We start from the raw sequence: 17964 nt of genomic DNA, 5'->3' as shown, positions 1-17964 counted from the left end.
ATAGTATTTGGACAACATACCTTACAAATAATGAAACTCTTCAAAGTTTCATTAAATTTAATACTGACTTTATACACAACATACAGTACAACTGATACCTCCATGGTTACTAAAGAAAACTTTGGTTTTTACCATTTCATTATTTACATGATGAAAATCATGTGATGCCAGTGGAGAACTGATTCATCTGTGGATCAAATAAGGAAGAAAAAAATCCTCCACTCGAGTTCTTCTCTTCCAGGTGACCTAAAATGTCCTTAAATTACTTGTATTTAAGAATGTCTTCATGTCCAAATAAAATCAGTAAAGATTTCTCTCTATTTACATAACAGACCAAAGTCAAATGGGAGCAAGAGTTTATCTGGATACACTGAAGCCAATCCCAGTCATAAACCTGTAATGTTTGGACATGCTTGTCAAATTATTCCTCAGATTCTTAAATTACTCAACAAGTATTTATCAAGTACCCAGTACGTGTCGAGTATAATGCTAAATGTTGGGGATACATAATAAATGAAAAATGCTATTCGGATTTCATGGATCTTAAATCCAGGAAAGGAGAAAATGTTAAAATAATAATAATGATACCACAAATAAATATTATAATTATAATAACTGCCATGCAAGATGCACTAAAACTGACCAATCATGAGATCTTGTCTTGATGGGAGGTCAGGAAAAATTTCTTTTAAAGATTTGTTCTTAAATCTGAGACATAAAAGATGAAGAGGAGCTCTTTCAGGCAGATGGAATAACATTTGTGAAGGTCCAGAGGTGATAAGATGCTTTGCATTTTTAAGAAAATTAAGGAAACTGAAGCTTAGTGAGCAGCGGGGAAGGAGGGATAGAGGCAGGGAGAAAGACAGCGGCCAAATCATCCAGGGCTTTATAGACCATGTTAGAGATGTTATATCTTATCCTAAGAGGCATAGAAAGACTTTGAAGGAATAAGACAGACCTCAATTTTAAAAGGTTGCTCTGCAACCAGACACCAAGAACAATTACAAGCTGTGGTAAAGAAAATACTGTGATATTGTTTCAGGAATAGGCAAGTAGCTCGACAAAAATAAAATAGAGTCCAAAATCATTCCTATAATTATGGAAATTTAGAATATGCTAAAGGTAAAATTTCAAATTAGAAGATAAAGAAGAGATCGTTGAATAAAGTGTGTTGGAACTGTTGACCGTACAGTTGGGGAAAAGTTATGACATGATCTTATTCTGTGCATTGATTTTATAGCTGCTGTAAAAGATAAACCTGAAAATCTCAGTGGCCTAAATCTATAAAAAGATGTTAATTTCTTGCCCACACAGAGACCAAAATGGAAGTTTGTGATTGGTGAGTAGCTTTCCTCTAAGTGGTGATTCTCGGATTTAAATTTTAAACTTATATTTAAACTTTCCGGGTTTGAGTCCATCATCTTCAACGCATGGCCGCCACGGTCATTTTGGAAGAGGATCTCTCTTAGAAGGCTATTATGGGCCAAGACTGGGAGTAATGAACGTCACTTCCACTCTCATTCTTTGGACTGCTGTTCAGTCATATGGCCTCACCCAGCTGCACAGGACGCTGAGAAGGAGAATCTAACTATGAAAATGGAAGGATGAGATAGGTGTAGTGATTGCCCAGAAATCTTGGCCGTAACCTACATCTTATGCAAAATTAAAATTTGTAAGTCTTAAAAGTCTAATGCAAAAAAAACTATGAAACTCCCAAAAGAGATTTTAAAAGAATATTTTTATAGTCTTCATCTGGCAAAGGCCTCCTCAGGCAACAGATAAAATACAGAAACCAAAAAGGAAAAGAATGACAGACTTGACTACATAAAAATTTGAAATTTTTCTGTCACAAAACACAAATTTAAATAATAAGAGTTACCCTTGAAAGAAATATTTTCAAAACATATAACAGACAAATATATAATAGCCCAATCAGATAAAAAGAGCCTGCAAATCACTAAGAAAAAGATCACCCACGATAAAAATGAACAGGAAAAATATAGGAACTCCACTGGACCAAGAAACATTTGAGGGACCGGCCCAGTGGCACAGCGGTTAAGTTCGCACCTTCCCCTTCTTGGCAGCCTAGGGTTCGCTGGTTCGGATCCCGGGTGCGGACATGGCACCGCTTGGCAAAAACCCATGCTGTCGTAGGCATCCCACATATAAAGTAGAGGAAGATGGGCATGGATGTTAGCTCAAGGTCAGTCTTCCTCAGCAAAAAGAGGAGGATTGGCAGTAGTTAGCTCAGGGCTAATCTTCCTGAAAAAAAAGAAACATGCGAAAAGATGTTCAATTCACCATTTCAGAAACAACAAAAACAAAAAAAATTAAAGACGATTTATCATTTTATCCAACCGAATAGGCAAAAATACATCCAGAGTTAATGATTAAATAAACATCACTAAATTCTTGGTGGAAGTGTAAGCTGGTGGCGTTTTGGAGAGAAAAATTCAGGACTGCATGCCAATATTTAAATTGACTTAATTCCACTTCCACGATCTATCCTACAGAAATATGCACACAAAGATATAGTGTAGATAGATGGCGGGGGAGGAGGTGCGGGGGGAGGGAGGGAAGGAGAGAGAGGGGACAGGATGCTAGGGGAATAAATGAGACTATGGATGTAGATCTTCATTGCTGCATTATTTGTAATGTAGAAAAATTGTAAACAGACTGTATACACTAATGGTTAAATAAAAGATGGCACATTTATACTAGAAAGAAAGGTAGCTCTTAAAATGAATAGGGTAGACTGAAGCGTATGAACACGAAAGGATCTGTAAGGCATATTGAGTGATGCAAGTTACATAACATTGAAGCTAATCACACACACACACAGGCACACACAGATACATAAATGGGTAAGTGCACAGACAAGTTTTCAGAGAACTGACTTCAAACATGCAAAGGGAGGTATGAATAGGGGCTGGGAACAGGGAGGACAGCAAAGAACACAGAGTGGATACTTGCTTCTTACTTGACGTATCTCTGAATTGTTTCCGTTTTTTAAGTGTATGTGTTGCTCTGAAGTTAAAATAAAAATTTACTCTAACTAGGAAAAAAATGATACTATGGATTAATGCCTCCAACTCTTTGCTCTGGTTGGACAACCTTCTCCCATCTTGTGTGGCAGGTGAAATTCCCCTCACTTTAGAGGGCCCAACTATTCACCTTTTAGGGGCCAACTCACCATCACAATCATCACAATATTCCTTGATGTTTAAGTCATAGCTATTCCACACTTCAAATAAGAATTCTAAACTTCCTTGAGCGTGGGGCACTCAGATGCCAGACGACTTCCCAGGCGCAGCTGCACAGGGGGCTGAAAAATGCACCCAAGACTAGCCTCTCACTGTGCTTCCGTAGCACTATGAAATTAGAGCACTTTACAGTGTATTGCAATCATTGCTCAGACCCACTGGTGAATTTATTCATCTGAGTCCTCAGTGTTTATTAAGAGGATATTAAGGAGAAATTTTTCTGCACAAATGCAACTGAGAACAAAATGCAACAACGAGGAGTCATCTCTGACTTTCCCTCTCTCTTCACCTAATAAGTGGTGCTGGAATGTGAGCCATTTCCATAATTCATAGGCATCCTGTGATGTGCAAGGTTATTTTTGAATGTTTCTCCTGTAAGAAAAGATTTTCTTCCTAAAATTAGATTGTGAATCTCCTTCCAAAGCCACTAATCAAACATAAGTTAAAGCTACTTAAATAAGAGAGAGAAAATTTTAGAGCTCTAAAATCATTAGAAATAGGTCACTGAGAGCTTCAATAAAACTTCAGAAAAGATTCCAATAAAAAAAGGTATTCTCATTAAGAAGCTGTAAAGCAATCCCGCTATCAAACAGGGAAAAAACTTCATATGCAAAAGCAGCAAAATGTAGTCTATAAAGTCATTTAATGAAGCAGAAATTTGTATCTATGCCATATCTAAAGCACTTCTTGAAAAACCTCAGCACATTCACTAATTATGAACCATATATTATACATAGTTATTATGGGTATTATTCAGCAATACAAGATTTAAAGTTGGTTGTCTCCTTCACCATAGTTAGCAGAGAAATATTGGCACATATATGATCTGCTTAAATAGGTTAGAAAATAGGAGGGAATTTACTAACTAGCCCTTTAATTATGCAAACAGAGTTCCCATAATTCTGAAACTGAATTCCATGACACCCACAGATTTCCCTATAATCTAGTTGTAAATAGTAATTACAGTGTTCATAGTAGAAACTGCTGTATTTTAGGTTGCAAAACAGTCTCTATTATTATCTCCTGTATTAAGTCATTGGATAACTGTCTAAAACTTTCCTAGGAGGGTGATTTTTATATTCCTTGGAAGTCATAGTTTTCTTCATTTTCATAAAACGTGTAGGAAAAATTTGTTCCGCCATTTTCGAATTAAAGGACAAGGGGGAAGGAAATTTGTCGTTAAACTTTAAAACGTTATATTTAGCAGGTCCTCAGTGGGTTGCATAATCAGTTCAAGAGTATGGATTAACAATCAAAGGGAGTTCAGACACTGACCTACATTAGAGGAACCTTCCACACACAACCAAGAATTCATCATCCCCAGAGAACCAAAAGCCTTCCGGGGAACCTGCTAGCTAAGCAGCACATGGCCCAGTATTACAGTGCCAGAGACCAGGAAAAAATCATCCTGAAAGGCACCACATTAAAGGCAAGAAAAACAGTAGGAATCCGACATGACCCAGCATTAGTTTTCAGACCGAGACAATAGTGCTGCAAGGCAATGATCGTTTGACTATTTATTATTCAGGTTTAAATCCACATCTGCTGAAGAACCACATTTGATGGGGCATTATGTTCATCCTCAGGATGCTGAACACACAAGTTGCCAAAATTACTTGATCCACATCAGGCGCAGGATAATTTCAACTATCTTGAGCTTCACACCCAACTGTTTCACAGTTACTCAAGCTGACATAGGTAAGAGACTTAACTTATTATATCGCCACAATCTCCTCCAAAAATATATAATCTGTGGACCCTACAAAACCTATATCCTCTGCTTTCTGAACTACTGCAAAAAACCCCAAGTTTCTCAGCACTGTGGATGACGTGGTCTTTCTACAACACAAATATGACCATGTCCTTCCATTGCTTAAAAACCTCCAATGGTACCATGTTTCTCTTGGGGTTTAGTCTTAACTCCCTATCATGATTTAAATTTCATGTAATCTACACACATCTTATGATCTACGTGCACCTTCTCCAGCTACTATACAGACCTTATACCACATTCTATGGCCACATCAAAATGTCCCCCAGTACTTCTATTCTCTCTTCTTGAGACAGCATGTCTTGGTTCCTGTTAAATCAGCAGCACCTAGCACAATTGTGTCACTTAGTAGGTATTTCATCAATATTTATTGAAGGAATACATGGATTTATAATGAAAGCACTCTGCGTCACTGGTCCAAACCCAGGCGTAGTGATCAGAAGTCTATGAGGAATGGATCTAGCAAAAAAAAAACACTGATTGATTCCTGGGAATAAATTGCAGTTGACTTCTCACATTCATGAATAATTATACTGGAAAGAATTTTGAAGAATCATATATCTGGGCTAACAGTCATTAAACCCCACTCTAAGTTTCTCTTTCCCGTAGAAATGCATGTTTCTTCCAAATTTCCTACTGCTTTGAATGTAATGCCTGATATGCCAGATTTTTCCTAGCTGACATGGCCCTACCTACAAAAATGAAGATATCCAAAAAGTATCTAAGCCAGGGCCCGAATCTAGGTGATCCCTTCCCTTTCCCCAAGCTACTATTTTCTCATACATTTTTTTTCTATTAAGTCAGCAACACATAATGTGTCAAACTTCAGTTTTTCTTCATCCTTGTTTCCCTACCTCCTTCAAATATATTCCTACCAAGCAATTAAGATAAAATGTTTTCCCCAATTATCCTGACAATTACTTCCTATATATTAATACTTACTTAGATTACATCTCATGCTGATACAAGACTTCCAACAACTGATTATAAAACACCACAAACTTTTTTATATTTATTCATTTAAGAAACATTCCTTGAATACTTACTTTATGTGCTAGATAGTGTACTACAAGGTACATAAAAGAAATTTATGTTGTCCTACAAGCCTTTTCTCATGTATGGATATAATTTAATAATGTTTTATACCACTCAATAAAATTCTGTAAATCCTTTTATATGGTTCCCACATACTTTCTTGGTAAATGTTTCTAATATACATAGATTACAAATAGATGGATAGATAGAGATAGATTGGAATATAGGATTAGGATTTAGGTAGGTTAGGATTTAGGTAGGTAAGTATGTAGGTAGGTAGGTAGGTAGATGGATAGATAGATATTTGAAATTATATCCATACATGCTTTTTAAAATTTCACATACCTATACGTAAATAAGAGCGACCGACTTAGGATGCAGTTTTGAACCATTGAATTAATGTAGTTTTTAATAGCTCATGGGGCAAACCTTCCACCCATTTCTCTTTTTGTCGATGTTTTCTTAGCTCTTCTTGCTTTTTCTCTCTTCTAGGTGAATTTCAATATAATTTTTATCAAGTTCCAGCTGATCGTATTGAGAATTAGAGGAGAATTACATCAAGCCCATAAATTAATTTCTGAAGAACTGGCATCTTTGACCTTACGTGGTAATCTGTGAGACTCTTAGTAATAATGATCAAGGACATTCTGCTGTTGTCCAGGCTTATTCTTAGTGTATTCAAATCTCCAGATCCTATAAAATATTATAAATCCATCCATTTAATCATTGCTTAGCTAAAAAGCAAAGAAAAAAAGAAAATCACACTATGTCAAAATAATGCACGAGTATAATTTTATATCCGTACATCAAAAACCATACCAGATATGCAATGGTGTCAAAGATCTAACATAGTTCACTGGCTGGAGGAATCCATAGTGCACAGAACTCAGAGGAAGCAGGAACTTTCCACCTGGCATGCTTTTTACAGAAGAGTGATTGTCTATGAGCACTTTACACTCAATCCCAATAAAGGTGGTCTATTTCCTTAATACTAGAATAGAAAATATTTAAAGTACTGGATGCAATGGTGTTTTAACTCTGAGAAGTTATGAAGGAAACTAATAAGTCAAACCACGGAGATCAAGCAGAGGCAGATAAGAATAAAAATTACCTGCTCTGACTTAGTAGCCTCATGATCCAATGCAAAGTGAGAAAGTGTAGCATATCAAATTTGTGAGTACCTTAAGGGCAGAGATCTCTTTATTCCATCACAAATTTACACCCAGAACATGGCCATATAGAGTCAGAACTAGGGCATTTTTTTAGAACAGCCTAGCCGTAATTTTTAAATCCTAAACAGCATTTTCTGAATATTCAAAGTGAAAATACTATAGCCCACAGCTTATCTTTTTATTGGCATATATATTCTGCCAGATAAGAACCTCTTTAAGGTCAGGACCCCTGTCTTACTTATGTTTTGACCAACAGCACTTAATACTGGAACACATTAAATCAATCTTGACACATTAAATCAAAGCAGTAAAAACAGTGGCATCATCACTAGAAATGAAAGTAATGAGTAAACGTGTGCGCGTGTGTGTGCGTGCCTATACATGTATATGCTTCTTATTGTATCCCAATGTAGAGATACATATGACCAGTGTGAGTTTATGCCTTGAAAAGTGTGAAAATAATTGGTTTGGAATTAACAAAATTACCGACATTTTAAAAGGCCAATGCTAGAGAAAAAGCACATTATTTTTGACTAAGTTGTAGGGTGAGCCCTTAACAATTATGTCTGTGCATATACCCTCACAGCTGTAGAAGCCAGAAGTTTTTTAAAACTAGTTGGGAAGCACTAGTTGACCTTTCGCTATCTTCCTTAGAGTGCACCTGTATTAACGTGCCCTTCAAAAACTGCGGACTGCACAGAGACTGAAAACAGCGCTCTCCCAAAGGCAGAAAAGGATGTAAATCACGGACGGCTCTAGCCCCTGGCAGGCTCACTCACATCTTGCTCTGTGGATAGCTCTTCCTCTTTTGTCAACTCTAGAAAGCAAAGCAAAAGAGAAAAAGTTATTTGTGATTTTGACCTACAATTAAAAAAACAAAACAATAAAATGCCACTGTTCAGAGAAACACAAAATTGTTAGCACTGAAATCACCACAGCAGAGGCACAGACGATGGCGGGAATGACAATACGGCCTGTGAGAATTGTGTGCAAGGGCTGAGTGCGAGCCACCATTTGTGTATTCTCTAACACATCTTCATCATTGAACCAAACATTTGAGGTCATAACAGTGTTTGGCTTGGAAAATAAAGTAACAGTACCAAAAAATATCTAAAAGATGCCTGTTCCATGATGGAGTGTCTGCGGATAATATAACCCTTGTTGTGATCAGGTTTTAGCTAGCCATGGAAAAGCTCTTCACAAAGCAAAAGATGCCAACAAGCACTGAAGTAGCCATGCTCTTCTGCACAATCAAGAAGCATCACTGTGTTTTCACAACGCCTATTAAGTCCTGCTATAAAATGTGAGGATACCTCCTCCCGGGGAAGCCCCCTTCCTTCTTTCACCTTGCTGGCCATCAAATGAGAGAGACGTCATTGCTAATTAAGTTCAGGTACCGAGAGTGACACTGGGCTTGAGAGTGAGAATAATAGGAGGAAATTTGAAAGAAAGAATGACCTGCATCTCTGTGAATAAGCCACTCCATGTATCTGTTTTAACTGCTCTGTGTTGTAAAATGTTCTTGTCCTAATCTCCTTACAGAGCTGGAGCACTAAAAAGTTGTTTAGGAAACTCCTCCTACATCTCAAATATGCTCGAGAGAAATGGGGGGAAGATGGGGAAAATGTGGTGCTGTGTGAAAGAGCGGACACAGAGAGCAGAAACGTACGAAGAAGAGTCGTATCTTCCTCAGGCCATAGTCTTGTTCGTTTTCCATAAAGAGGTGAGGACATCAAATCAAAAAAGCATAGGAAAACGAAGTAGATAGACTCTTATCTCACACCATATGCAAAAATCCATTCCAGGATGGTTGTAGTTATAAATATAAGAGACAAAACAATAAAGCTTCTAGGCAACAATGCAAGAGAATATCTTCTAGGCAATTATAAGGTTAAGAAATATTTCCCAAACAGAAGACAAAAGGAACCAAAGAAAGAATTAGCAAATTGGACCACATTAAAATTAAGAACTTCTTTTCATTAAAAGACACTGTGAAGAAAGTGAAAAGTCAAGCCACAGGCTAGGAGAAAATATTTGCAACAAATATGATCAACAAAGGGTTCCTATAGAGAATAAAAAAAGAACTCCAAACTTTCAATGAGAAAAAGGCAGAACCCAATAGAAAAGACGGCTAAGAGACTATGAACAAGACTTTTACAAAAGAGGATGTCCAAATGTCCAGAAAACATAGCAAAGGAGACTCAACCACATTAGCAGTCAAGGAAAGGTAAAGAGACATCTCTACAAACTCATCAGAATTCAAATGACTAAAAATAGTAAGGGTTAGTTCATCTTAGGTGCAACAAGCAGTCACACACTACTGGCAGAAGTGGAAAACCACTTCGGATTCCTGCTTGGTATTATCTACTCAGGCTAAAGATATCACACCTAGTGACCCAGCAACCCAACATGTGCACGTCTTAATCAAAGGACACATGCAGGAACACTCATAGCAACGTTATTCGCCATTGCTGAAACTGGAAACAACCCAAATGCCCATCAACTGTAAAATAAACAAACTGTGATACATTCATATAATGCAACACACTACAGTCTTCAAAATGCACAAACGACACCCATGCGCAATAACAGCAATGAATCTTATAAAGATAATTTAGCAAAAGAATTTTGGCACGAAAGAATGCATTATATATAACTTCATTTACACAAAGCTAAAAAAAAGTAGACAAAACCAATCTATGGTGATAGAAGTCAAAACAGTGGTGACTTCTGAGGAGGATGGGGGCACTCCGTGATTGGGAGGGGGCATGCGTGGGACTTCCAGGGTGCTGGCAGTGTTCTAATTCTCGAATAAGGAGGTGGCTTCACAAGTGAGTTCATTTTGAGATAATTAATTCAGCCGAACACTTATTATTTCCGCACTTTTCTGTGTGTGTTATACTTCAATTAAGAAGTTTCTTTCCCTTTTTCAAGTGGCCAGATACAGTCTTTCCTTGAAGAAATAAGTAACAGGTTATTAATATACTCAATTCATATCAAATGCCTAGCCTTTATCAAAATAATCTAATCTTTTTAAAATTAAGTCTGGGCAATTGTCCTTTTAAAATTAAGATGGACCCAGTTTTAAAGATGAATAAAAGTAAGAGATGGAGCGATTTGTCCAAAATTTAAAGGTCTGTAACTCAGGACTAGGTACAAGCACCAGGTCCTACCATTTCACGCCCAATACCATTTCTATCTTAACACAAGAGCTTTGAAGTTTAAGGTGTAGAGTTTTGCTTCACAGCGTCCATCCACCAAGAAATCGTGCTTAATAGGATAGACATGCTGGTCTCCATTGTGCTGCCAGGAAGTTGTGTGTGCCCGCAGGTGCCTGTTGGGGAAAACACCCTTCCCGAAAAGCCTAAAGGCGTCCAGCCTGCCTGCAGGGCCCTTCTAGGGGCGTCGCTTTGCAAAGGTCTCTGGGCTGTGAATAAAATGCCCCCGTGACCCCATGACCTGGCCTCTGCCCTATTATAGTGGTGAAGGCGTGGGTTTCGAAGTCAGGCAGAGCTAAGTTTGAGTCTTAGCTCTGTCAGTATTTAATTTTTCTGAGTCTTTGTTTCCATGACTATAAATCAGATCAGACCCTCTTCTCAGGGCTGAGATGAGCCATAATCTGAATTCCTCATGTCGAGTAAGTTAAATGACAAGTCAATAATGTTCCCGGTTCTGTTTCTGTTTATGGTGTTGTTCTAAGGCCAGGTAAGTATTTGACTCAAAGACACATGAAGACTAATGGCTCTGAGGTGGGCCTGGCACGATGGCAAGGGGCATCGGAGGCACTGTCTCCCCAGGGTAACAGGCGGATCCAACCTCGCCCTCTCTGTGGGGGGAGGAATGAAAGACGTGCAGAGAGGTGGAATTCAGTGAGGGCAGAAGGTGAAAACCCACATTAAGGAGGAAGAATCCATAAAGTGAGAGGCGCTCAGGAGGCCAAGGCCATGAAGGAGAGAAACGAGTAGAGAATACTTTGTTGGTAGCACCGAACAAAGAAACAGAAAGAGAGATGATTTGATGACAGGCGTGGCAGGACACAAAAGCAGTGAGCACCAGACACCGTTTCTGAGGGAAACGTTTTCCGACTCCTCAGAATCACAGCTGTTGTGTGGAAAGCATGGCTTTCAGAGGGATGGGAATGAAGCTCAGTTTCCCTGTGAGGCCTCCTCTGTAGCTACTAAGAGCAACCTGAGTCCTTTGCCCGGTACACAATTAAGCTGAACACATCTCTGCACCCAAACGCTCTTCAACCCCTGAAAGACCAGTTAGGAGAAAAAGTTGAAGCATCTGTCTTAAAGCCAAGTAAACCAGAGTTAGATTAAGTAGAAGGATAAAGGTCCAAGTTCATACAAGAAAGCAGTTAACTTTAACCCAGTGAGTTATTTATAATCTTCTTAAACCTGTCCATCAGAGACCTATTGTTCAGTGAAAAATTATTTCTAAATCTAAAGAATAACTTATAGGATCATCTTAGCTGCCCAGAGAGGGAAACTTCTGGAATTGGTCCACTCAGCCACAAACTGAGGCATTGCTGGTAGGTCCCCAAATGGAAAACCCAACCACAGGAGGAAAGGAAGAATCTTCGAAGTCTATAAAATGGTAAGCCAATCTGAAAAGTGATAGTAAATATTCCACGTGCTAAATGAGGATTCGAGACCAAGGATTGACTCTCGGTACAATAGAATTACAACATTAATTATTTGTTTTGTTTATATGAGAAAAATTCATGAAAAAATAGAGATAAACAGTTTTATACATAATGAAAACACAGAAAATCTAAAAGCCATTGCTACCAGATACAGTAAGGCTTTACTCTTAGGGGTGAAGGTACGAATGTTACATAGATATTTCCTTAGGCTAATATTTAAAATAATATTTAAACTATTTGAGTTCCTTTGGCTTTCATGCCCCACGAAGTAGGTGATGGGAATATTGCCAGACATCCAGAAAAAGTTGATCGACAAGATTATTTGACTAACTGGAGGTTAATGTATTGTGTTGTTATTTTCAAAGTGAATATTATAAATTCTTTTCCAGATGTTTTCTTAGGAACATTTTACCATAACAGACACCATTTGACTACTAATAATTTGAGAGCCACATGAAAAAAAATCATATCTGCTACAATTCGGAAAAAAACAGCAATAGGTTGTGAACAAGGGCTATGTTCATTTTGCTGCGTTTAGAAAAATGTAGCAGTGCCTATAACACGTAAACAGCGGGCAGGCTCTGTTCTGCTGGATTTAGATTAACCTTTACAAGCAATGCAGAATTAGATTATGAAAATAAATAGAAAACGGCATCTCCTTAGACTCGCTTTGTACTCTGCGTTTTCTTAAGCATTTATGTGACTGTCAAATATTAGTTCAGGGCTCCATTTGTATTTGTAGCATTCTATCTTTTTTTCTTCCTGAAAAGATAAGCACTAGTCTTCAGAGAAAGCTTCTGACTATTGGATACAAAAAAACAACTCTTTCCTGAATGGTTAATGTTTCAAATATGAGCACAGATACCAGATGGCAAAAGGGGAAAAAAAGAATTCAAGTTGTTTCATTGTTCAATGATAAGGATTTTTCCATCTGCTGGTTCAATACTAACTTGGTTTACATTCACTTAGAGCCAATACAATTAAAACTCTATTTGAAGTGAAATGTTTCAGAAAAATAAAACTAGAAACCTGAGAAATCTTCTATGGGTTACATCCATCCTGAAATAGCTAATCTTTTATACGTGTACAAATGTAAGCGCATGATAAAACAAAGATACCAAATACGTTTTGAAAACTTCTAAAGTCACATGCAATTAAGTAATTCTAATGAAGACTATATTTGATTGAAATGTAAATGGACAACTGCTAGAATTGAGAGTCATAAACAAATAAAATGTATCTAAAGTAATAATATACTGGGGTAATCATCACAAAGGATGAAGTGGGAGACTATGGGCCGGTGAACAGCATGGCAGCAGTTGACGAGGAAACACGTTTAAATGCCTAATCCACTGAGACGAAAGAGCAGGTGATGAGAGGAGATAGCATAGCAATCACTGGCAACAGCATCTTAGAAGATAACAGAGGTCTTACACACTACGACAGGTGTAACGAAGAAAGAAGTACTCGGAAACAACTAGAATTCCTGAGAACAAGCCTCAAGTAAGAATCATGAACAAGAGAGTTCTGGATCCTTCCTAACAAGCTGACCCTGTTCCCTACAATCCTTTGATAGAAAGAGGTTCTACCCAAAATGTCATATTCATAATATTAAGAAGTAGTTTTCCAGGGCAACCTTCCCTTTTGACCTGAAAACACTGTTAAATTAGGCATCTCTTCGGTGCATAAAAGCTCCTCAAGAATGAGGGCTATGACTTACTTCTGTATTCCTGACGCCTAGCACTTAGCATATGATAGGTGTTACACTAACATTTGATAATCTTAATAGAATTGATCCAAGAATTCTACCTTCTAAACTGATATTGCTGTGTTATTGTGCATTCCTTTCAATTAGAGAAAGCTTATAGAGATCCAAAAAAAGCTTGTTTCTTTGTCCTTTTCTCATGAACTGCTTACAGTAGTGTCAAACATAAATTTACGCTTTAATAATTCATGACAAATCTAATGGATGAACATGAATACTTCCCCCAAGTCTGTAGCATGACTAAATCTGCATCCTTTTTTGCTCCTTTACCTCTGAGACAGTAGTCTCCAAAGAGAGGGACACAAGGAAAAAAAAAAAAACAGAGATGGTCATGCATCCCAGAAGTTGGCAAAGTGATCAATTGAAGTCCAGGAAGAAAACATTAGAGTTTCTATTTCTATTTATTCTTCACTTCATTCTTTTAAAACATCTGAAATTTGTGCATGATTTATAATACATGATGTATTACCCATTAATATATGCATGTAATTTATAAATAAATAAGCATATTTAATATGTAAAGAACTGAGGGCACAATCAAAAAAGTTTGGAGACCACTGCTAGCATACTGAATTCTTACCACCAAACAGGAATGAAAGAAATGTTTACAGAGTTTAATATATATTTTTGATAATATATCTGTATTTTTTAATTACTACCTCAATTACTTTCCAAATATTAAACTATAATTGCATGTTATATAACTTGGTTTGAAGTGCTACTTAGACACAAAGCACTCAATCAGTAAATGACATGGGCCAAATACGTTTGTTGAATGAATGAAGGAAGGAAGGAAGGAAGGAACGTTCTGCCAATGTTGGAAAATATTGTGATAAACTGGGCTATCAGTAACTTGGTATCTTCCAAGTGTTTTCTATTAGTTCTTAAGGAGCTCCATGGAAAAAGAGATCCAGGTTCAATTGGTTACTTTGTAAATGCTGCATACTCCAGTACGCTCTTTCAGTTTCATAGCACAGATGAGTATGCTAAAGGCTCTGGGAGAGCCTGCAAAGGAGAAACCTCTGTAACTTTGTTTATCCCAGCATTTCCCATTTCCACAATTTATTTGACCACGACAGTTCTCCTCCAGCCATATACATCAACTACCCACACGGGATAGTGTTCCTCAGAATGCACACGGTGAAATCCTGTTTTAATGGGATTCAGTCTGAAAACTGGAGGCTCAGCTGAATATGGAGTCGTCCTTATTGCTTGCATATCGAGCTAAAAGGACAACTCAAGCCATTGTACATGCAAGTCTGTACTATGCAGTGTCATTACTAATGACCTGGACTGTGGACGTAGGAAGGATGCTCATTAAATGTCCTGCTACATCTATATGGATGAACTTCTCAAGCATGTGATTTAGATGAATATGTTTTCTCTCAGATATTTATATATTCAGTATACAGAGTCCACTCACTCTGAGGGAAGGAGGTCATAGTTGTTATAAAAAGGGAAGAGGAAAAGAGGAAAGGACCTATCTAACTAAAGTATTTACTATGTATCAGGCTTCATGCTAGAAATTTCTTTTTGAATATTTAAATTTCTGAACAATTGTATTGGCAAGATATTGTTGTCCCCTTTTACCAATGAGGAAGCTGAGAGTCAGAGAGGTACACACAAGTAATGACAGAGCCCAAGGTGACCATGCAGATTATCATCCAAATTAGGACACTTTTGAGAATGTCCCATAATTATTCTGAGACAAGCGCTTTAGCCTAACTTGCTCTCTTCCAACGTATCTTACAGAGATCTGAAACCAGATCTCCCCAACCTACCTTCTTCCTGTTATACCTTGTTGTTTGAAATAAGAATAAAGGTTAAACGATGGGGGAATTCTTTCACAATGCACACATATGTCAAATCATCAGGTTGTATACTTTAAATATCTTACAATTTTACCTGTCAATTATACTTCAATAAAGCTGGGAAAAAAAACAATAGAGTTTAAGGATTGCTAGAGAAATCATCCATCAACAACGAAGAACTTAACAGGACTACTCTAAAAATATTTTTAACTACACAAATAGAAAAGGAAAAAGCATGATCAAAACATAAAAAAAACAGTTGTGTCTTCCACCAATGCAGAGCTGCCTTTAAAAAATCCTAACATGGTAGGAGGCATATCCTAATAGCAGGATAATGTGAAACGGCTGAGAATAATTCCTGATACCAGGTCTAACATCACTTAGAATCTTTTAGAAATACTATGTTGCCTTTTTATTTTGCCACATGGAAGGAAAATGTCAAGAAACTGAAAAAGATCCAGAAAATAACAACTAAACTGGCTTGAAGGGTTGTAACATAGAAGTCATGAGAAAAGAAGTAAATGAGACAGAATTATTCAGTCTAAAGTGGAAAGTCTAAGAGATAACTTTAAAATTGCCTTCAAGTGAATCAAAAGCTGCTGAAAGGAGGTCTTCGTCTCCAAGAGCATAAAACACGAGGGGTGAGGTTTAATTGCAAACTGTGAGATTCAGCATGTGGAATTATGCCACGGGGGTAAAGACTATGAAATGCCACAAGTTACAAGGGCGCATCTCCCAGACTCTTTTAGATGAAAGCAACAGTCCCCTGTCATACCTTATTTGATGATTGCTTTTCTTGAAGGCAGAGAGACAGGAACAATGATCACCTTATGTCATACATGTCGTATGATTCCATCCGGCCGGTTTCCTGATATTAATGTTTATGTCTGATATAAATCGTTGGTCATTCAGAAACCCCGATCGACTGCAGTGTAAAGTTCAAACTCCTTATGATGTCACAAAAATGTTGACTCATCTCTCTAATTATCTTTCAGCATAATCACTTGCCACTCTCCCGACACATCTTGTGCTTCTGTCATGCTACCCAGAAAACCACAAGGAGCACTCCAAAACCTCAAAGTCCTAACACAGCTCCCTGCCATTACACATGTTATTTCCTCTAAACAGAATGTACTTCCTTCCTCCCAACCATTCCATTCTCCCACCCTGCCAAGCCAAGCCCTCACTCCATCCTACAAGCCATTCTCATTCTTGCAGATAAAACTCAAATGCCTTTTTTTGCTGCTTTAACAGGCGATAATATCCCCCTTGTCTGCATCCAAGTCCAACAGACAAATTCCTTTCTTCTTTCTGTGCTTTCAAACTACATTTTTCCCATATTTATCATGGCACATCATTCTTAAAACTCTCTACTTGCCTGGCACCCTGAGTGGACTGTGAACTCTCTGCTGGCAGCAGAGTGGGAGAGGAGGGGCTGGGACCAAGACAGAGTTTGGCCTAAATCTTTTTGCTTCTCTGCTCCCTAGCACATAGTAGGTTCCAAAATCTTTTGTTGAATCAATGAAGTCATTAATTACCTGTTATGCACAAAGAAGTATTCAACATCCAAATTGTTGCTGTGGAAACCATATCTACGGACTTCTATTGGTCTTTAAATTCAATCGATTTAGGCTTGTTTTCCAAGTTTCTTCAGAAAGCATTTTTAACTTCAAACGATAGAATCAATAATGTATGTTTAAATGCTCGGGAGCAAACCTGTGTGTCTGATCTACTCTATCAAAACCACCAACATATCCAGGACTCCAGGGGCAAAAATAGTGAAGAGCATATCTGTATAAAAGGGTGGTTAGAAAGTGTAAATTTTCTCATCAAATCAGTTCCAGAAAAAGCTTCTGGGAGGCACACAGGCATCCAGATCCCCCTTCAGCTTTATTTGTATATGAATAAGGACAGCAGGGTTTTCCAGGAGGAGAAATAGTGCATGAGAATATTTTATTATTAATACAGACATAAAGCAATATCAGACAGCTTAAATACAGCGGGCCTCCTGTTGCCATTTGTAAGATGTTTGCTCTTTGATGTAAAGTTAATTTATTTCTCTACATTTGCAACATTTGTTAAAATATTTACATTTTGAAGAAAATGAATAAATGTGTCAAGTGCAAGGATGCACATTTTAAATGTAATGTTTACCTTCATAAGACAATATACTTGCAAAATATTTCCTTTTAAACATTTTTACTTCTAATTGGATCCATTTTAGATTAAATTATTCTTAATTGGACACTTCAAAAAGCAAGGAGGAATTACATATTTATGCATTTTAATGCATTTGACTTCTTTTGACTCAACGTAAATTGTCTTTTTAAAAAGCTAAAAAGAGCTAAAAAGTAATAGCTTAAGGTAACCAAATTTTGTTCTGTGCTGCTAAACTGCTTCAGTTTCTAGTAAATCAAGAAACTAAAACTCAGTTCCCCAATATTAGTCTCTTAAAATCTTTAATCTTTCAGGGGCCAGCCCAGTGGCATAGTGACTAAG

General features: G+C 37.5%; 1 long non-coding RNA gene across 1 annotated transcript; it reads right to left on the bottom strand.

The window, feature by feature from the left end:
• Positions 1–1728: 1728 nt before the first annotated feature.
• LOC138920463 (uncharacterized) lies at positions 1729–16397 on the bottom strand. Its single transcript, XR_011431642.1, has 3 exons — positions 16241–16397; positions 8021–8058; positions 1729–2262 (listed from the first exon to the last, which is right to left on the bottom strand). It is a non-coding gene; the product is annotated as an uncharacterized lncRNA (long non-coding RNA).
• Between the last annotated feature and the right edge of the window lie 1567 nt (positions 16398–17964).

Source organism: Equus caballus, chromosome 23 (assembly GCF_041296265.1).
Source record: "Equus caballus isolate H_3958 breed thoroughbred chromosome 23, TB-T2T, whole genome shotgun sequence".
Classification (NCBI taxonomy): Eukaryota; Metazoa; Chordata; class Mammalia; order Perissodactyla; family Equidae; genus Equus; species Equus caballus.
The sequence above is the reverse complement of the archived record's forward strand: the minus strand, read 5'-3'. Positions and strand labels throughout refer to the sequence as shown.